This window comes from Thalassophryne amazonica, chromosome 9 (genome assembly GCF_902500255.1).
Source record: "Thalassophryne amazonica chromosome 9, fThaAma1.1, whole genome shotgun sequence".
Classification (NCBI taxonomy): Eukaryota; Metazoa; Chordata; class Actinopteri; order Batrachoidiformes; family Batrachoididae; genus Thalassophryne; species Thalassophryne amazonica.
The window spans coordinates 48,335,239-48,358,115 of record NC_047111.1 but is presented as its reverse complement, the minus strand read 5'-3'; the positions used below and the strand labels follow the sequence as shown (position 1 = coordinate 48,358,115).

General features: G+C 40.5%; 1 long non-coding RNA gene across 1 annotated transcript; it reads right to left on the bottom strand.

Moving 5' to 3' along the window:
• Positions 1-409: 409 nt before the first annotated feature.
• LOC117516523 lies at positions 410-22,467 on the bottom strand. The gene is made up of 3 exons (XR_004562447.1): positions 22,457-22,467; positions 13,646-13,648; positions 410-530 (listed from the first exon to the last, which is right to left on the bottom strand). It is a non-coding gene; the product is annotated as an uncharacterized LOC117516523 (long non-coding RNA).
• Positions 22,468-22,877: the final 410 nt, after the last annotated feature.

The following is a 22,877-nucleotide window of genomic DNA, read 5'->3' as shown; positions in this document are numbered from 1 at the left end:
GATCAGATTTTTTTTTTGTTGGTCCAATTACCAACAGACGTCATATTTGATTGTCTATTCAGGTCTGTCCTTCAGGTCCTTCTGCAGCCCCGCGGCCATAGCCACTCAAGCAGCTGACCGTGGTGACTGTGTCCGTGTAGACGCACCATCTTTGGCCAAATGGCTTTATCTGTAAAGGGTGGTCATCTCTGGAACATCTTACCATCCACTGTTAGGGAATGCCCTGCTCTAAGTACCTATAAAAAACATCTGAAGGGATGGTTGATGTCCACCCACAACTGCCATCATAGGCAATAGAACCTAGGACATTAGGAAAGGGTTGGGAATTGAAGTGTGATACAATCTGTGTGCATTGTAGAGTGTACTGTGTTTAAAATGATCTTATGTGTGTGTGTGTGTGTTTTTTTAATATGAATTTATTATGTGTTTTTTGTTTTATTATTATAGGAATTTGCCTGTACCATCTGGCAAGGGGAGAAACAATGGAAATCAGCCTATGGCTGCAATTGTGTACATTTACGTTCTTTTTTCTTTTGTACATTGTCCCTCTTAGCAAATGAAATTAATAATAATAATCTACTAAAATAGATAACAAAATGAAAATCAGCATATAGTGTAACTGAAACATGCATGTAACACTTGCGGTGTGTTTCAGGCCTTATGGTGTATTGAATAAGCAACACAAATTTGCTTCTATTGATCTGGTGCCTCAGTGTGAACTAAATTGTAATCTGTTTATCCTCATTATCCCCTAGAACAAGTCAGACCCCCAAGAGCTAAGAATATTATACAGGGTACATGCCTCAACTTTTGCCAGAGCCTATGAATAATAGATTTTTTTTTTCTCAGCATTGTTAAAAAAAAGCTTTCTTAAAACCTTGCTCACAAATCATCCTCTGGCAGCTCAACAAAAAAAAGCTATACATTATGTAAGATTCTTGATGGTAACTTTGATCATAACTTTAACAAGGAGGTAGGCCAGGAAAGACAGCAAAGCTGCAATGAAAAAGGAAATGTAATTTGTTGACAAGACAGCACAGAATATGTTACAAAATCAAGAGACAACTGAAGTGGAACAACTCAGTGATGTGGAAGACAGTCCTACTGGAACTGCTGCTATATATTTAATATCCACTGAAAGAACTGGAATACATCCTAGTCTTCATGCGCACCTGAGAGGAGAATTGTCATCTTAAAATATTATCAGGATGACCCCAGAGCCAACGACATGTGCCATATCCCAGGCTGATGACATAAAATCCTGCCTGACAGAGTCCTTTGAAACCATAGTGTTAAACCTGACCAACCTGAAGGACAGACATTTCTCAAAAACAACTGGATCCAGAAACAAATCTACCACCAGTTTATGTGATGCAGAGTGTGTTTGGGCAATTCTTCATGGCAGACAGCAACTTTCAACAACTGTGATACAAATCCGGTTTTGCAGACCGAACGGTCCCCTCTCCACATTGGTCCGCCCTGCCTTCACTGCACATGAGTCATTTGGAGCATCGGCAGCAATTCACAGATTATCGCCTCGCTTCTACTTCAAACTGCACTCCAGTCATCATCTATCTCAGCGACGGTTATCTAAAGCTTTTGTACAACAATCATTTCCACATAAAATCAGCATTTCGTAATAAAAGACAGAAGAGCGATCAGAGTGCCACAGCAACGCATCTGAGACTGACTCTCTGAGTCTGACTCTCTACACCCAAAGTGATCAAAGGGAATAATGTGATTATTAACCATCAGATAACAAAGTAAATCCTCTTAAATGATTCTGAAGTCAGTTCTAAGCAGAAACTAGACCATTTTAAGCAGAAACGAGGCGATAATCGGTGAGTCGCTACTGACGCTCTGAAATGACATACTGGCACGTCAGACTCCGATATGTTGTTGTGGCGCTCATGGGCGCAATTTGGTGGGGGATAGGGGGGGCATGTCCCCCCCACCTTTTCAACCAGGGGGGCAGAATATGGTATGCCCCCCCCACCTTCTGACATATATGTGTGTACTTGAAACATGCTTTGCCAGTCTTATGTGCAAACTATGTCAGTCTTATGTGCAAAACCATGTCAGAATAGTATCTTTTTTTCTGCAAGTTTGTATTTTTAGCAGCATTGACTTGTTTACAACACCACATTCTGTCACATTCAGAATTTTCTGGGACTGCATTTGCCCAGATTTGAAACCAAAAATTGTTGCCTCTAGGGACTAGTGTCTAGACATAAGTATCAATGGACCATATGCTAATTTACTAAATTCTGAAAGTTAGAAAAGGAAATCAGAAAAGCTATCTGGGACCTCAGAAAGCCCATCTACAATTATTGCTTGATCTCCAAAATCAGTCTATGCAAGCGAAATTATGTTCAGTATGAGTGTTGTCATTAGTGCCACTTTGAAAATTAAATTCATGATAAGTCATTTATCCTAAACTTATGATCTGTTGTTTTTTCAAACTTATGCAAAAACAAATCTTGAAAAAAAATACAGTATGCGATAGTTAATAATTAATAACAGCATGTTCTTTCATATTTATGAATACATTTTACCACATTGTAGTTGTTGTTTTTTTAATGAAAATTCAACTTATCATTCTTTTTGAGTTCTATACATGTGGTGATACCTTATTTACACCAGGATGTTAATAAAATCAATGCTGGCTATTCTCAGAATAAAGTACTTATATCCAAAGTTTCAAATTGCACAAGTCAAATGGTGTCAACTTTATGGTCTTCTCAAAACATTAAAATTACTGTTCTGGATGCTCAGAATGCATCTGAGCTTATCTAGAAGCCGTTGGCTTCTGGGGGCCTGCAGCGACCCCCAGACCCCCGGCCTATGAGCTTCGGCCCTGCGGGCCTCACACTTTGTCACAATTTCTAGTTCGAAATTGGGCCCTTAGTGGTGCTCTGATCACTTTCTGATCACCCCGTCTTTTATTATGAAATAATGCTGAATTTATGTGGAAATGATTGTTGTACAAAAGCTTCAGATATCTGTTGCTCAGTTAGATGATGACTGGAGTGCAATTTGAAGCAGAAATGAGGTGATAATCGGTGAATTGCTGCTGAAGCTCTGAAATGACGCATGGACAGTGAAGGCAGAGTGGACCAATTTTTAGGGGGTCCGTTCAGTTGGCGACACCGGGCCTCCATCTGGCAGCAACCAGAGAAGTTTTGATCAAAACAATAGACACTCTAATGCTCATTTATTATCCTGGTCATTGGGTAGCCAGGGTGATAAATGAGTGGCACTTTTAGGAGATACTGGTAATTCATACCAAATGCCAATCAAACTGCCAGAATATGGAAAAATGGTGTTGGCAATATCTGATGCACATTTATACCAAGACACCTGCTGATGGTATGCCCAAAGGAAACCATGAAAAGCAGATGGGCCAGGAAAAGACTGCATTTCTTCCAACACAACAGTTTTTGTCATCTCATATGCTGTTGGTCAACAGCTAAACCCCCACCCCAACCCTCAGCTTGAAAAAATGACCATGTTGGGGACAGTCAGAAAGAACAAGCCTCAATTGCCACCTACCACCTGTCTTATTCACTACTAAAAAGAAGGATCATTTTATCTTCTAAATTGCCTTCAGAGACACACAAACTCTTATGTTCCACTGTTCAAAGAAAAAAACAAATGTGTTCCTGATGAACTCTTTGCACGAGATGCCACTTTGAGCACCAGGAAGGACAAGCATTGCTGAATTACAACAGCACCAAAGCGGAAATTGACATTTCCGGTTACATTAAGTATTTGAACAGTGATACTGTTTTTGCCTCTGTGCACCACCACAGTGGTGTTGAAATGACACAATCAAGATGTGATTGCCGAGAATATCATAATAACAATATTGGAATGACATCCATTCCCCCCCCCCAAAATTTAATTTAAGTGTAATGAAAATGATTTCAGGTGTGAGAATACATGACTGACCCCTTGCTGTTACCACTAACAACAACAACAATAATATAATAAGAACAACAACAGAGGACTGATTTCCTGGTTCTGTTTTGAGGAAAATATGTAAGAAAAGGCTTCAATGATTCACTTGGAAACAACAATAGTCAGAAGGATGTCAAGACAGAGGCCACAAGATTAAATCAGGAAAAATACATGAAAAATACAGGGCAGATTAAAACTGCACTGCTCAACAACCATGCCAGTGAAACACAAATGAGGTTAAATGTATTTTATTAGCACTGCAAGATCTTAATTCTGTCAGTTTCATGTCAAACATTAAAGGTACAACCCCAATTCCAATGAAGTTGGGACATTGTGAAAAATGTAAATAAAAACAGAATACAATCCTCTGCAACCTATATTCAATTGAATACACCACAAAGACAAGATATTTAATGTTCAAACTGATTAACTTGTGCAAATATTTGCTCAAGGCTTTGCAGAGATGTTCAATTGTCAAGCATATACACTAGACTGATTTTAATGTGCTCGCAGTGCTCCCTGTGCAAGCATACTATTTAGGAAAATGTAAGCATGTGATTGGGACTCAGTATGTGCAGATACTGTACATTCTTGAGATAGTTAAAGTCCCCCCCCCCCCCCCCCACGCCCCCCAGGGTTCCATTTTGCTACATATGTTGTTTGCAATTTTCATGAATGATTTGGGTAAAGACATTCAAGTATAAACACATTTATATGCTGATGACGGTGATTTACACACATGCTTACCCACCTCCCATAGCACAGGTGGTGCATTCCTTTGAGACTGCATTCCAGTAATTATAATTTGCTCTGATGAGTTCAAAATTGGTCTCAAATGTTCAGAAACACATTTTATGGTCTTACTCATTTACTCATAGTTGATTGATGATCATAACATTTTTATGTCTGACAGAGAGATGACAAGCTGTCCATTAATGCAGAAATTGCTAATATAATGATTAATATCAAAGTGGAGATGAGCTTTTATTTTAGAAATAAATTTGGTTTTAATTTTTGTGAAAAGAAAATGTCTTGTGGAAGCTATTTTTCTGTCTGTGATTGATTAAGGTGATATATTGTATATGCATGCTGCGGCCTCCATTTCATAGAGCCTTGATTCGTCTCTGTGTTTCATTACAAATGTAAATACCACTGCATTCTTTATGATTTGGTGAAATGGACGACATTAACTACTCGCAGACAAAAGCACTGGTATATTTTTGTCTTTCAAGAAATAATAAGTAAATGTCCAGCTTCTCTTTGTACCCTTCTCTGTGTCAGCTTACCAGCTACGTTCCACCAAGCGGTTACTTTATTTAAACATACCCTTGGTTTTGATAGATCTGGGAGAAATTACATTTCTTCTTTCCTTTTTTTAAACATATTGTATTTCCTGCATTTTAATATATTGTGATGACTGCAACCTTGGCCAGGCAGCTCTTGAAAAAGAGATTTTTAATCTCAATGGAACCTCATGTCTGCATAAAAAAGGTAAAAAATCAAATATATTCTGTCTGTTCTTTCAAAATCGTCAACACCTGCTATTTGGAGAAAAGCAAAAAGGATACATATTTTATAATACATGATTTTTTTCCCCCTGTTTTTCACAGTGATGAATCCGGGGGGGGATACGGGAAGCATCCCCCAACTAGCAACCAAAAAATTAATAAATAAATAAAAGCTGCAAAAAAACAATAAAGAATAAATAAAACAAGAGAATGCTTGATAGGTTTGTTCAACAATAAGAAATAATTTTTAACATACATCAACTGTCTCATCTAAGGTAGGATAAACCTCGATGATTTGCATGATACCATGAGAGATTGGAGTGTTTTTGGAGATTCCTGGCCAATCTGCCAAATAATTCGTTGGTGATTATGAAATATTATGGTTTACAATAAAAATGAATATTTTACTTAAAAATTAGATTTTTTATTTTTATGTTAGTAGGGGTGAGACGGATCCAATCCCAGTGTAACAGTATATCTTACCCCCCCCCTCAGTATCCTAGGATATCTTACCCCTCACCCTGGAAATGTTCCCTCTCACCCCTGACAGGCGACTGGGTGACTGTGAGGAGGAAGCGTAGTTCTAAACAGAAGCCCCGTGTACACTGCCAACCCGTTCACATTTCTAACCGTTTTTCCCCACTCGGCGACACACCCGCCGAGGATCAAACTCTGGTTATTGGCGACTCTGTTTTGAGAAATGTGAAGTTAGCGACACCAGCAACCATAGTCAATTGTCTTCCGGGGGCCAGAGCAGGCGACATTGAAGGAAATTTGAAACTGCTGGCTAAGGCTAAGCGTAAATTTGGTAAGATTGTAATTCACGTCAGCAGTAATGACACCCGGTTACGCCAATCAGAGGTCACTAAAATTAACATTAAATCGGTGTGTAACTTTGCAAAAACAATGTCGGACTCTGTAGTTTTCTCTGGGCCCCTCCCCAATCAGACCGGGAGTGACATGTTTAGCCACATGTTCTCCCTGAATTGCTGGCTGTCTGAGTGGTGTCCAAAAAATGAGGTGGGCTTCATAGATAATTGGCAAAGCTTCTGGGGAAAACTGGGTCTTGTTAGGAGAGACGGCATCCATCCCACTTTGGATGGAGCAGCTCTCATTTCTAGAAATCTGGCCAATTTTCTTAAATCCTCCAAACCGTGACTATCCAGGGTTGGGACCAGGAAGCAGAGTTGTAGTCTTACACACCTCTTTGCAGCTTCTCTCCCCCTGCCATCCCCTCATTACCCCATCCCCGTAGAGACGGTGCCTGCTCCCAGACTACCAATAACCAGCAAAAATCTATTTAAGCATAAAAATTCAAAAAGAAAAAATAATATAGCACCTTCAACTGCACCACAGACTAAAACAGTTAAATGTGGTCTATTAAACATTAGGTCTCTCTCTTCTAAGTCCCTGTTGGTAAATGATATAATAATTGATCAACATATTGATTTATTCTGCCTTACAGAAACCTGGTTACAGCAGGATGAATATGTTAGTTTAAATGAGTCAACACCCCGAGTCACACTAACTGTCAGAATGCTCGTAGCCGGGGCGGAGGATTAGCAGCAATCTTCCATTCCAGCTTATTAATTAATCAAAAACCCAGACAGAGCTTTAATTCATTTGAAAGCTTGACTCTTAGTCTTGTCCATCCAAATTGGAAGTCCCAAAAACCAGTTTTATTTGTTATTATCTATCGTCCACCTGGTCGTTGCTGTGAGTTTCTCTGTGAATTTTCAGACCTTTTGTCTGACTTAGTGCTTAGCTCAGATAAGATAATTATAGTGGGCGATTTTAACATCCACACAGATGCTGAGAATGACAGCCTCAACACTGCATTTAATCTATTATTAGACTCTATTGGCTTTGCTCAAAAAGTAAATGAGTCCACCCACCACTTTAATCATATCTTAGATCTTGTTCTGACTTATGGTATGGAAATAGAAGACTTAACAGTATTCCCTGAAAACTCCCTGCTGTCTGATCATTTCTTAATAACATTTACATTTACTCTGATGGACTACCCAGCAGTGGGGAATAAGTTTCATTACACTAGAAGTCTTTCAGAAAGCGCTGTAACTAGGTTTAAGGATATGATTCCTTCTTTATGTTCTCTAATGCCATATACCAACACAGTGCAGAGTAGCTACCTAAACTCTGTAAGTGAGATAGAGTATCTCGTCAATAGTTTTACATCCTCATTGAAGACAACTTTGGATGCTGTAGCTCCTCTGAAAAAGAGAGCTTTAAATCAGAAGTGCCTGACTCCGTGGTATAACTCACAAACTCGTAGCTTAAAGCAGATAACCCATAAGTTGGAGAGGAAATGGCGTCTCACTAATTTCGAAGATCTTCACTTAGCCTGGAAAAAGAGTCTGTTGCTCTATAAAAAAGCCCTCCGTAAAACTAGGACATCTTTCTACTCATCACTAATTGAAGAAAATAAGAACAACCCCAGGTTTCTTTTCAGCACTGTAGCCAGGCTGACAAAGAGTCAGAGCTCTATTGAGCTGAGTATTCCATTAACTTTAACTAGTAATGACTTCATGACTTTCTTTGTTAACAAAATTTTAACTATTAGAGAAAACATTACTCATAACCATCCCAAAGACGTATTGTTATCTTTGGCTGCTTTCAGTGATGCCGGTATTTGGTTAGACTCATTCTCTCCGATTGTTCTGTCTGAGTTATTTTCATTAGTTACTTCATCCAAACCATCAACATGTTTATTAGACCCCATTCCTACCAGGCTGCTCAAGGAAGCCCTACCATTATTTAATGCTTCGATCTTAAATATGATCAATCTATCTTTGTTAGTTGGCTATGTACCACAGGCTTTTAAGGTGGCAGTAATTAAACCATTACTTAAAAAGCCATCACTTGACCCAGCTATCTTAGCTAATTATAGGCCAATCTCCAACCTTCCTTTTCTCTCAAAAATTCTTGAAAGGGTAGTTGTAAAACAGCTAACTGATCATCTGCAGAGGAATGGTCTATTTGAAGAGTTTCAGTCAGGTTTTAGAATTCATCATAGTACAGAAACAGCATTAGTGAAGGTTACAAATGATCTTCTTATGGCCTCGGACAGTGAACTCATCTCTGTGCTTGTTCTGTTAGACCTCAGTGCTGCTTTTGATACTGTTGACCATAAAATTTTATTACAGAGATTAGAGCATGCCATAGGTATTAAAGGCACTGCGCTGCGGGGGTTTGAATCATATTTGTCTAATAGATTACAATTTGTTCATGTACATGGGGAATCTTCTTCACAGACTAGGGTTAATTATGGAGTTCCACAAGGTTCTGTGCTAGGACCAATTTTATTCACTTTATACATGCTTCCCTTAGGTAGTATTATTAGATGGTATTGCTTAAATTTTCATTGTTATGCAGATGATACCCAGCTTTATCTATCCATGAAGCCAGAGGACACACACCAATTAGCTAAACTGCAGGATTGTCTTACAGACATAAAGACATGGATGACCTCTAATTTCCTGCTTTTAAACTCATATAAAACTGAAGTTATTGTACTTGGCCCCACAAATCTTAGAAACATGGTGTCTAACCAGATCCTTACTCTGGATGGCATTGCCCTGGCCTCTAGTAATACTGTGAGAAATGTTGGAGTCATTTTTGATCAGGATATGTCATTCAAAGCGCATATTAAACAAATATGTAGGACTGCTTTTTTGCATTTACGCAATATCTCTAAAATCAGAAAGGTCTTGTCTCAGAGTGATGCTGAAAAACTAATTCATGCATTTATTTCCTCTAGGCTGGACTATTGTAATTCATTATTATCAGGTTGTCCTAAAAGTTCCCTAAAAAGCCTTCAGTTAATTCAAAATGCTGCAGCTAGAGTACTGACGGGGACTAGAAGGAGAGAGCATATCTCACCCATATTGGCCTCTCTTCATTGGCTTCCTGTTAATTCTAGAATAGAATTTAAAATTCTTCTTCTTACTTATAAGGTTTTGAATAATCAGGTCCCATCTTATCTTAGGGACCTCGTAGTACCATATCACCCCAATAGAGCGCTTCGCTCTCAGACTGCAGGCTTACTTGTAGTTCCTAGGGTTTGAAAGAGTAGAATGGGAGGCAGAATATTGGTATTCTTTCTGTATTTCTCCATAGGTATCTACAATCATATTTCCTATTCTGAAACATCTTTAAATCCCCCTTCCAAATATACTCTAGAAATACAGTGAGGAAAATAAGTATTTGAACACCCTGTGATTTTGCAAGTTCTCCCACTTAGAAATCATGGAGGGGTCTGAAATTTTCATCTTAGGTGCATGTCCACTGTGAGACATAATCCAAAAAAAAAAAAAAATCCGGAAATCACAATGTATGATTTTTTAATAATTTATTTGCATGTTACTGCTGCAAATAAGTATTTCAACACCTGCCAATCAGCAGAAATTCTGGCCCTCAAAGACCTGTTAGTCCGCCTCTAAAAAGTCCACCTCCACTCCACTTATTATTCCAAATTAGAAGCACCTATTTGAGGTCGTTAGCTGCATAAAGACACCTGTCCACACACACAATCAGTATGACTCCAACTACTCACATGGCTAAGACCAAAGAGCTGTCCAAAGACACCAGAGACAAAATTGTAGACCTCCACAAGGCTGGAAAGGGCTACGGGGCAACTGACAAGCAGCTTGATGAAAAAAGATCAACTGTTGGAGCAATTATTAGAAAATGGAAGAAGCTAAACATGACTGTCAATCTCCCTCGGACTGGGGCTTCATGCAAGATCCCACCTCATGGTGTATCAGTGATCCTAAGAAAGGTGAGGAATCAGCCCAGAACTGCACGGGAGGAGCTGGTCAATGACCTGAAGAGAGCTGGAACCACTGTTTCCAGGGTTACTGTGGGAAATACACTAAGACGTCATGGGTTAAAATCATGCATTGCACGGAAGGTTCCCCTGCTTAAATCAGCACACATCCAGGCCCATCTTAAGTTTGCCCATGACCATTTGGATGATCCAGAGGAGTCATGGGAGAAAGTTATGTGGTCAGATGAGACCAAAATAGAACTGTTTGGTCTTAACTCCACTCGCCGTGTTTGGAGGAAGAAGAATGCTGAGTACCATCCCAAAAACACTGTCACCACTGTGAAGCATGGGGGTGGAAGCATCATGCTTTGGGGGTGTTTTTCTGCACATGGGACAGGATGACTGCACTGTATTAAGGAGAGGATGACCAGGGCCATGTACTGCGAGATTTTGGGGAACAACCTCCTTCCGTCAGTTAGAGCATTGAAGATGGGTCGTGGATGGGTCTTCCAACATGACGATGACCCGAAGCACACAGCCAGGATAACCAAGGAGTGGCTCCGTAAGAAGAATATCAAGGTTCTGGAGTGGCCTAGCCAGTCTCCAGACCTAAACCCAATAGAAAATCTTTGGAGGGAGTTCAAACTCTGTGTTTCTCAGCAACAGCCCAGTAACCTGGCTGATCTAGAGAAGATTTGTGTGGAGGAATGGGCCAAAATCCCTGCTGCAGTGTGTGCAAACCTGGTGAAAAACTACAGGAAAAATTTGACCTCTGTAATTGCAAACAAAGGCTACTGTACCAAATATTAACATTGATTTTCACAGGTGTTGAAATACTTATTTGCAGCAGTAACATACAAATAAATTATTAAAAAATCATACACTGTGATTTCTGTTTTGTTTTTGTTTTTTTTGTTTTTTTTTTGGGATTATGTCTCTCACAGTGGACATGCACCTAAGATGAAAATTTCAGACCCCTCCATGATTTCTAAGTGGGAGAACTTGCAAAATCGCAGGGTGTTCAAATACTTATTTTCCTCACTGTATATGAACCTGATTTGGAAATGTAATGGAAAATACTCCAGTTTAGTTTTGCATAAAATATCCACAGTATATGTATAGAACACACAGTTCCATACCATACCAGCTTTATTTATAAAGCACTTTACTACAACCAAAGCTGACCCAATGTGCTGTACACTAAAACATACAGTTAAAACATTAACACATATATTTAAACAAGTTAATAAATAAATATAGTGTATGCACACACAAACACATACACACAGACACAATAGTATGCAAAGAAACATATGTTTAAGAAACATAATGAAAATGAGGTGCCTATATTGTCTGCCACCTTTCTCAAATCTCTTTTGTACAAACTAGGTCATAAATATAAAGAGTGGCAGATAGGAATCAACAGAATAATATAAATGTAGCATGAAATTGACAAATATGATTATTTGAAACAGTGTGATTCTCACTGGACAAGCAGCTCGACGGGGGAAAGAATTAATAAAGATGTGTTCAAATCATTTTTATCCACTAAATATTACAGCAAAGTGGCTTCAAGTTTTAGTAGCATGAAGAATGACTTTAGAGTCCCAACTGTTGTTGAACTACATGGCAAGTGACCCCACAATAAGTGAATATCAAATGTATTCAAAAGAACAACGTCCCTGGAACAGATTCTTCTCTACCATGCAAAAATCACTTTACTTCTTATACTTACGTATACTGAGAGTATGACAATAAGCAAACAACACATTTATGTTACTTTTTCAACACCCAGTATGATAGTATTAGTTTGCTGTAATGAACACTTTACTTATAATAAATGTTTTATCTATTTGTAATCATATAACTATATTCTGCTAGTACAAATGTAATCATAAAATATTATCAATTTGGTGTATTACACAACATGTTTTACTGTAATCTGAAGTTTGACCTAATTTAGGTGACATTTGACCGCAAGCAAAACCCTTAAGGTCAAGGTCAATCGCTTATCCCAGGTAATGGGCAAGGCCTATGACTATGTTCATGGCAAATTTGTAGGCAAACTTTTAAAAATTGCGAACAGGAAAGTTGTTTAGTTTAATTTAGTGTTTGACCTTCCTGTGACCTTGACCTTTGACCTTGAGCTTGATCCTTTTGTGTACTGAAAGGTACCTTACTAGGGCTGCTATATGTGAAGTTGCAAGAGTTTGCGATGTAAACTGTGTGCTGCACAATGACTTAAAGGTGAAAAATGCAATGATTACAAACAAAAATACATACGTACTGACAAACATATCCTGCCAAAACAAAGTTTTGGCAAGATATTGGGGGGGGTAAGATTTCCTTGGTGAGGGAGGGAGGGAGTTTCCGGAGGGAGTTATCCAGGGGGGATGATAAACTGTTACACCGGATCGGTATCAGGTTCCAATACCCAATACTGGGAGAGAGACAAAGAGAGGGAGAGAGAGTGCTGTCTTTTCTCTTTATGTCTATAAAAATAAGGCTATAAAAGTCTATAAAAAAATAAAAGTACTTAATTCTTTCACCAAAACATCACATCTAGGCTTTCATCTTAGGGCCCGGTCCCACTGGGGAGAGGATTAATTGTGCATGAATTGAGAAAACAAATTACAGGTGTTCGTTCTCGTCTGCAACAAAATTGGCCAAAAATGACAAATGTCCCAGCATGAATTACGGATATATTAATAATACATAGTGAATATATGAGGAACAATCACAGATGTATAAAGCATGTATTGACGAAACGGATTGGATGCATTGCGATTATCAAGGTTATACAGCGCATAGATTATGTATTGAGTATGGAAGGCAGCTGTCATCTGCAACCAAAATTTTGTGCAGCTCAAAAATCCTGGCAACAGAAAAACGTGCCTCTGTGGATAATTGGGGACGGGTGTGGGTGTCGGCCGACTCATACAAGCATGTTTCACGGATATTGTGGATGTTTATCAAATATAAACCACGTCGTAATTCATACGAAAATCTAAACGCCAGTGGGACTGGGCCCTTAGATGCACCTGAGGCAAATTGTAGCTGAACTTTAAGGTCTCCTTTTTTAAGAAAATCCTCATATAATCAACAATGATGATAATGATAATATTAAAGCAAACAGACCTCTGGTATCGGATCAGGAAATTATCGGTGTCGGCAGATATCCAAATTCAGGTATCAGTATCGGATCGGAAGTGAAAAATTGTGGATCGGTGCATCACTACATGTGTGTATTCATGATGGAAAGGGTTGCTTACGACTAGTACACCCCTGGTTTTACACAGCCCAATTATGAAAAAAATGAAGTCCAGCAGGACCAATATAATTGAGTGAAAAGGAAAAAGAGATAATAAAATAATAAAAATGGGAACCAGACGATCTGATGCCATAAGCCATCCCTTTCAGCAGAGACGTTACACAGAGAAGGAGCTCTTCTGCAATGAACGATGGTTTCAAAAATGAACCAGCAACTATCATGAATCTTTTATGCAAGGAGCTGCCTGCCATAAAGTCTACTTTCAAAAAGAAGCTGGCAGTTGCAGGTGAAGGGGTGCAGCAGGCGCCGACCAGTATGAAGGATGGCTTCAGAAATGAGCTGACAGCTGAAAAGTTTCTGTTACTTCAAAAGCAGATTCCCATGAAAGCAGCCTTCACAGATGATGTAGAATAAAAAAACAAAAACAAAAATATTGCTTCCAAAAGAGGTTGATCACCACCATGAATAGTATAAGAAACAAGACCAAAAGTAAGTAAACATTAAAAAGTGACCTGCTGTATGAAAAGCATTAGTTGAAGAAGGAAATAGAAGACTGACAATAAGGTGCATCCGCCACACTACAACTGCAGAACCAACATCTCGCCAAAGTAACCATCTATCTACCACAGCCAGGCAAAAAAACAAGGATACCACCATTGCCTTAATCAGCCACTGGGGTCATCAGCACTGACACACTTGTGTGCTGTATCATGCCCAGAGAAATGTGACACATGGCCAAAATGTCATGATATTCCCTCACAATCAAGTAATACTGCACATCAGAGTCTCCCTAAGTAGCCATTAGTTTGACACAAAGTTATTCCAGTGGTAACATAAAATACCAAACACAGAGTTGTCACATTACTTCAGCGGTTCGTGTCCAAGTCCCACAAGCATACATTAACCAGGACCCTAAAGACTTGAAACTTTGTTGTCAAGCAAAGGTATCAGCATGGACAAACACCTATGTCCACCGAACTCTTGACTCCATAAGCTCTTCCTTGGTGTCTCTCAGTCTCAAAGTATGAAAAACCAGAGGTGTGAAATGGTAAATGGTCTGCATTCATATTGCACTTTTCCAGTGGTGGCTGCTGGTCTTTTAAAGAGGGGAAGCTCATTGTTAGCTTAAATCATAAAATTTGTCAATTTATTTATATGTGAATTCAAATATGTAAATCAGTCATAACTAGGGATGGGTATTGATAAGATTTTATCGATATCGATGCCATTATCGATTCTGCTTATCGATCCGATTCCTTATCGATTCCCTTATCGATACCTCGTGAATTTTGTACTAAAAGTAGGCTTTACAGGTTTTCTATGTATTTCATTGAGTCTTAAAGTAAATAAATATGAAATTAGTCACTGTATCCTTGATTTCTGGACATAAATAAAAATAAAACGGTGTTTCACTTTGAAGTTATTAATTCATACTGAATTCTATCATTCTAACTTGACTCGTCAGAGAGCCGCACAATGTTTGGAGCTGTGTGAACAGAACGGAGGAAGATTCTCGTTTCATTCTCGCAACGAGACAGGAGTCCCAGTTAGTAACTTTAATCCGCACAAAAGTGAATCACAACTCATATTCAGGGATGAAAGTGGTGAAAAACAAAAAAAGCTGAAACCCAAAATTACCCCCAACACCTCCTGCACAAAAATGTTTCAATTCTACAACCCCTGGCAAAAATTATGGAATCACCGGCCTCAGAGGATGTTCATTCAGTTGTTTAATTTTGTAGAAAAAAAGCAGATCACAGACATGACACAAAACTAAAGTCATTTCAAATGGCAACTTTCTGGCTTTAAGAAACACTATAAGAAATCAAGAAAAAAGATTGTGGCAGTCAGTAACGGTTACTTTTTTAGACCAAGCAGAGGAAAAAAATATGGAATCACTCAATTCTGAGGAAAAAATTATGGAATCACCCTGTAAATTTTCATCCCCAAACTAACACCTGCATCAAATCAGATCTGCTCATTGACATTGCCATGACATTGACCCTATGTGTCTTTTGCAAGGAATGTTTTCACAGTTTTTACTCTATGGCAAGATGCATTATCATCTTGAAAAATGATTTCATCATCCCCAAACATCCTTTCAATTGTCCAAAATATCAACGTAAACGTGTGCATTTATTGATGATGTAATGACAGCCATCTCCCCAGTGCCTTTACCTGACATGCAGCCCCATATCATCAATGACTGTGGAAATTTACATGTTCTCTTCAGGCAGTCATCTTTATAAATCCCATTGGAACGGCACCAAACAAAAGTTCCAGCATCATCACCTTGCCCAATGCAGATTCGAGATTCATCACTGAATATGACTTTCATCCAGTCATCCACAGTCCACGATTGCTTTTCTTAGCCCATTGTAACCTTGTTTTTTTCTGTTTAGGTGTTAATGATGGCTTTTGTTTAGCTTTTCTGTATGTAAATCCCATTTCCTTTAGGCGGTTTCTTACAGTTCGGTCACAGACGTTGACTCCAGTTTCCTCCCATTCGTTCCTCATTTGTTTTGTTGTGCTTTTCGATTTTTGAGACATATTGCTTTAAGTTTTCTGTCTTGACGCTTTGATGTCTTCCTTGGTCTACCAGTATGTTTGCCTTTAACAACCTTCCCATGTTGTTTGTATTTGGTCCAGAGTTTAGACACAGCTGACTGAACAACCAACATCTTTTGCAACATTGCATGATGATTTACTCTCTTTTAAGAGTTTGATAATCCTCTCCTTTGTTTCAATTGACATCTCTCGTGTTGGAGCCATGATTCATGTCAGTCCACTTGGTGCAACAGCTCTCCAAGGTGTGATCACTCCTTTTTAGATGCAGACTAATGAGCAGATCTGATTTGATGCAGGTGTTAGTTTTGGGGATGAAAATGTACAGGGTGATTCCATAATTTATTCCTCAGAATTGAGTGATTCCATATTTTTTTTCTCTGCTTGGTCTAAAAAAGTAACAGTTACTGACTGCCACAATCTTTTTTTCTTGATTTCTTATAGTGTTTCTTAAAGCCAGAAAGTTGCCATTTGAAATGACTTTAGTTTTGTGTCATGTCTGTGATCTGCTTTTTTTCTACAAAATTAAACAACTGAATGAACATCCTCTGAGGCCGGTGAGTCCATAATTTTTGCCAGGGGTTGTAGAAGCTCTGAAATACAATCTGTGACTATTCCAGACAATAAACTGGAGTGAGTGCAGCATCCATTTAGTGAGGAAAAAAAAAAAAAACAACTTTCCTTATTCAAATTCATTCCAGTAGTATTCTGCTCTTACTAGGATGCAGCAGTTTTCTAGTTTGGCAGATAGTTCTGGAGGAAATCACTGAAGAAATTAACAAACTGAAAATATCGTTTGACCGAAACAGTCATTAAACTTAAATAAGACAGGGATGAAATGGAGGTGTGAGAGTCACTAGGTGTTCACAGGAAACACTTATTTATTTCTGTATGTATTTATTTATGTATTTATTTATGTTCACTGTTAGTTGCTATTACTATATATTTTCTGTTGTGTTTCTATTCAGTTTCTTTTTGTCTCTTTCTCTAAAATTGTATATAATAATCATTAGATTATTAATATGTCAACAAAAATAAATTTAAGAAATATTACAATTTGAAAACAAATGCACCCGAACGTGATGACAGCTGCAACTGCTAAATGCTAACTTTTAACATTGAAAATGCCATAGACATGCTAACGCAATAGCATCACTCCCGTTTTTAAGTTATAAAATACATCTATCAACTGTTTCAGAAGACCATAACAGGTCGGTTTAACATAGAAAAGGTAAATAATACTCACAGGTGTATGCTCTTTAGGGTTTTAGTGGGGGGAAATTAAACGAAAGAAAGAAAGAATAAACGAAGCAATCGATCGAAGCATTGCTTCAATCTGCGAACCACTGCTTCAATTGGTTCAAGTTTCAAAGCAAAGCTGAGCTGCAGAAAAGTTGATTAAGGACCCGCTGCAGGGTCTGCAATCAATGTAGAGAAATTATCATTTTCCTGACAAACACCCCCAAAACAACAGCCACTCTGAAGGACCGATAACAGAATCGTTAAGCACAAAGCTTATTGATGTCGGTGGATCGAATCATTTCTTAACGATACCCGAAAGGAACTGGTTCTCGATACCCATCCCTAGTCATAACAGTCCTTTTCACAATTTATATCTCTATTACATACAGTATTTTATGATTAAATTATGTTGTTGGGCAGTGGAAGGAATACTTCGAGGATCTCTTCAATCCCATCGTTACGTCTTCAGAAGAGGAAGCAGAGACTGGGGATTCAGAGGCGGACTCATCCATCACCCAGGCCGAAGTCACCGAGGTGGTCAGAAAGCTCCTTGCTGGAGTGGATGAAATCCATCCTGAATACCTTAAGTCTCTGGATTTTGTGGGACTGTCCTGGTTGACACGTCTCTGCAACATCGCGTGGCGGTCGGGGACAGTACCCCTGGATTGGCAGACCGGGGTGGTGGTCCCTCTGTTTAAGAAGGGGGACCGGAGGGTGCGTTCCATCTACAGGGGGATCACACTCCTCAGCCTCCCCGGTAAAGTCTATTCCAGGGTGCTGGAGAGGAGAATTCGACCGATAGTCGAACCTTGGATTCAGGAGGAGCAGTGTGGTTTTCGTCCTTGTCGCGGCACACTGGACCAGCTCTCAGGGCTGCCCTTTGTCACTGGTTCTGTTCATTACCTTTATAGACAGAATTTCTAGGCACAGCCAGGGTGTAGAGGGGGGTCCGGCTTGGAATCACAGAATCTCATCTCTGCTGTTTGCTGATAATGTGGTCCTGTTGGCGTCGTCAAACCAGGAACTTCAGCGTGCACTGGGGTGGTTTGCAGCCAAGTGTGAAGCATCCGGGATGAAGATCAGCACCTCCAAATCTGAGGCCATGGTTCTCGACCGGAAAAAGGTCGGTGGGGTGTCCTTGCCTTGAGTGGAGGAGTTTAAGTATCTCGGGGTCTGTTCACGTGTGAGGGACAGATGAAGCGTGAGATCGATAGACAGATTCGGTGCAGATCTGCAGTGATGCGGTCGCTGTATCGGACTGTCGTGGTGAAGAGAGAGCTGAGCAGGGGGGCAAAGCTCTCAATTTACCGATCGATCTACGTTCTGACCCTCACCTATGGTCTTGAGATTTGGCTCATGACCGAAAGAACAAGATCGCAAGTACAAGCGGCCGAGATGAGTTTCCTCCACAGGGTGGCTGGGTGCTCCCTTAGAGATAGGGTGAGGAGCTCTGTCACTCGGGAGGAGCTCAGAGTCGAGCCACTGCTCCTCTACGTCGAAAGGAGCCAGCTGAGGTGGCTCTGGCATCTTTTCCGGATGCCCCCTGGACGCCTCGCTGGAGAGGTGTTCTGGGCACGTCCCATCGGGAGGAGGCCCTAGGGAAGACCCAGATTATACTGGAGGGACTACATCTCTCAGCTGGCTTGGGAATGCCTCGGGGTTCCCCCGGAGGAGCTGGGGGAGGTGTGTGGGAATCGGAAGGTCTGGGCGGCTTTGCTTGAGCTGCTGCCCCGGCAACCCGACCAAGGATAAGTGAAAGAAAATGGATGGATGGATGGATGGACATTTAAAAATGCATAAATATGCAAAAAAGCACAAATTAGTTCTCACATAACTATATCTCAAAATAGCTGTCAATAAAAACAGGATTCAGCCTTTCGACTAATCTTTCAATCATTGTGCGGAAGTCCAGAGCCCAGGCCTGCCCACAGCTCCATTCAACCCCAGAGATGCTGAGCGTCCTGGGGCGGGACTAAATCTTGGCATTTAGCACTGTTCAGTAGCAACCACTGTGTTGTGTGGGCCGCCGAAGAGGAGGTACTGCTGGCCCACCACCAGATGGTGCCCTGCCTGTGGGCATTTTTCGGGCTCCAGAGGGCGCACTGGCCTTATGGATCCTCCAGGTGCACCGTTAGGCTGTCAGCTGTCTGTCATTATTCATCATCTCATCCATAAAAGCCTGGGAGAGACACTATAACTCTGCCGAGTTATCAGCTTACCACACAGGTAAACCTACTCAGGAGCCGTTTTGTGCCGTATGCACATTCATTGTTTTCTGGTCTTGCAGTTGTGATTTATACTTGCAGCTTGTAGCCGAGTTTGTGGAAGTTGGAGGAGTTGGCGTTCTCCACTCCTCACTTATGACTTACTAAGTATAACAACTGACACTGCACATCCACGAGTTTTTCCTCTGCCCTCTGGGAGTATCTGGATTTATTCCTCCTAGAGTATAACTGTAAGTTGCTGACAGTTTGCTGGGTGAACATTCACCCACCCTAACCTGTTTTTGCTCCTGCCAGCAGTACCGGTCCGACAGCCTCGAGCGGTGGCCACCTGGGGGTACCAGGACTTGGCGGCTCTGGTGTGTTGCAAGCCTCCGGCTGGCGGTGGAACTTTGTGGGTCCCGGCTCTTCTCTGGATAGGCGTCTCCTACCCTTGGGCCTGCCCATGTGTCACTATTTATTATTAATTGGACTCTGCATATTTTGGACTCTGTTTGCACCTTTTTGCATAATAAATTGTTATTTATTGGTATTCCTATTGACCGCTCATTTATGCCCCTAACGTGGGTCCGTGCATTCACTTTCCCAACACACTGAACAGTGTAGAAGCCAGTACACATCCCTGATAAACATCAGTTTTCATTGGGAAAACGTCAAAGATTCTGTGTATTGGCTGTCTTGTTGGGTATCCTGAAAAATTCCCAGGATGTCCCAGACAGCTTCCCAGTCCACTGATTTTAATGCTTTGCAAAAAAAAAATCATCACATGCTGCTGAGGCTGCACAGTGGATTAAGCCCCCGGTCACACGGCACTAACAAGGGAAACTGAAGCCCAAACAAAACAAGAAATCTGGACTTACATTGACATTGTTTAACCATCATCCAGCTTCGTTCCCGTAGCTGACACTTTGTCAGAATTTTTAAACTGTTAAAAAAAATATGAATGACTCCCAACGACAACCTCAATTCTTTCGTATTTTCTTTCGCTTTCTGTCATCTGTAGTTCCCGTAATGTCAGCATTCCATTTGAGTGTCGTCCACCTTCATCCAGTCTGCCAAGTCTGATGTCTTGAACGAACGCTGACGATATCTGAAAATAAAGGTCTGACGAGCTGAATGTAATATCCTTGTATCGGTGATGACTTGTCCATATGTGGAACGAAAAGCAATGTTTTCATACAGAAACAATAGTGGCAAGAACGTTTTATCAACTACTGTATTTATTTATGCATGTTCCAGCTGTTTGTGGCTGGCCTGCGTGTGCACACACTTTAATGTTAAGACCACCAGACCCTGCACCTGCAAGTGCTGCGGACATGAGCACAAGGCTGGCTGTGCTCGGTCTCATACCGGCTGTCAGTCACGTCATCATGAATGTTTCATTTTGATTTTGTTTAAAGCACCAAGTTCAATGTTCCCTTAGTTTTTCTTTTGTTAGTTTAGGTTTTGTTTCATTCTTTTCTGCACTCTTGATCCACAGGTTTTTCAGTAACGGGATCATTCGTCTACCTTTTCTTGACGATTTGTGACTTTGTGACTTTTTTCCTTCATTCACTTATCATCGTGTGGAGTGTGACCTTAGTGGTTAGCACTGTTCCTTCCTCCGAGAAGATCCTGGAATCACTTCCGGCCTGGTTCTTTCTGTGTGGAGTTTGCACATTTTCCTCTCTGTGGGTTACCTAAGGGTGCTCTGGCTTTGTCCCACTTCCACTTGAAGTGAACTAGCTACTTTAAATTGACTGTAGTTGTGAGTGCGAGAGTGAATGAGTTTGTCAGTATGTAGCCCTGCGATACATTGGCTTTGTGTTCAGGATGTACCCCACCTCTCATCCAGTGACTGCTGGAATAGGCTCTAGCTCCCCTTCAACCTTTGATTGGAGTAAGATAGTATAGAAGATAAATGAATGAACTTCAGCTGCAAAGAAGCACTGCCAATATTCTTGGGTTCAATGACTACTTTAAGAGCTAGGATGTAGCCGATGGTTTTAACTTCTTGAATGTGATGCCAGGATGGTCTGGTTGCTGAACAGCTGCAGTATTTGCTGCAATATTTGGTTGTTGACTGATAAATAAGCCACAAGAACCCTGAAACCAGAGATATCAAACATCCTATCAGAAGGATCAGTGTCATACAACTGCTCAACTAGCAATCCCCTCTTTTTGTGTATTTGCTGAGCCATCCCAGCTAGTTTTCTCAGCTCCCTATACAGCCTGGAATTTCCACCAAGACGTGTCCTACAACCCCTCTGGATGATGAATATTCAGGTAAAAGATCAGACCCCATGTATCACAATTTGCAGAGGAAAATGTGTCTTATAATATAATAATTTCTTGACAAACAGCAAAACCACAGATTTCTTATTACTTGGCATATTAGAGAAATACATGTCATCTGATTATTTAAAGTATAAAATAGCAAATACCTGCAAGTGTACACAGTTATGTTTTCCCCCCAGGAATGCATTTCAAATGAACACATTTTCACGTCATACTCAAAGGTCTTCTTTGAAGAAATTATCTGAACAGTTTCATGTTTGCACAAATTCTTGAAATTTCCTTCAGTGTTCTCTGGAAGGTCATAGTGTTCAAGAATCTATGACTTCATGGTTGCAAAGCTTGATGGCTGCACAGCTGCTCTCTGAAATCACTGGATATGAAGTTGAAGAAGCAGATGCATGGACAATTGTTTAATCACTGTAGTGCGCATGAAGCAGGAATCATATGTAAACCGTGTAATTTCATAGCTGCTTCCAACGCCTCTTACATCTGTTGCTACAGCTATTTGCGCACAACAGCTGAAAGACAGAGTGTGCGCTGTGTGAGCCCATCGAACCCTCTCGCGGAAGGTGTCGGCCAAATTCCAGGTGACACACACAAACATCTAACACCGCTCCCATGGCACTTAGAAAATGTGTGGCCATTCACACTCTTGGCACGACAGCAGTCTGCAGACAATCACTGTCGTACTCGCAGTGAAATTTGCCAAAGTGCCCCACAAGTGTGGCTCTGGTGTGTGTGCTGAATTGACAGGAGGTGTGGGTATGGCAGAAGCGGCCGTGGAGATCTGTCATTCTGGACATCCCAGCTGGACAGTATTGTGTTCAGACGGACATGGACTAACAACTGATCACTGTGATGCGTGTGTGTCTGTTTGCTGTCATTAAGTGGGCAAAAATAAAAACATATATCACTGTGGTGACAAGCTGCAGCAAGCGCGCGTGCATGGCGCACACAAGGACAGGCTGCCCCCAGGTTGAAACTGACCGTCAGATCATAACACGCATCAGGCGATGTGACTGTCACGTCACCCATGTGAGCTCTGT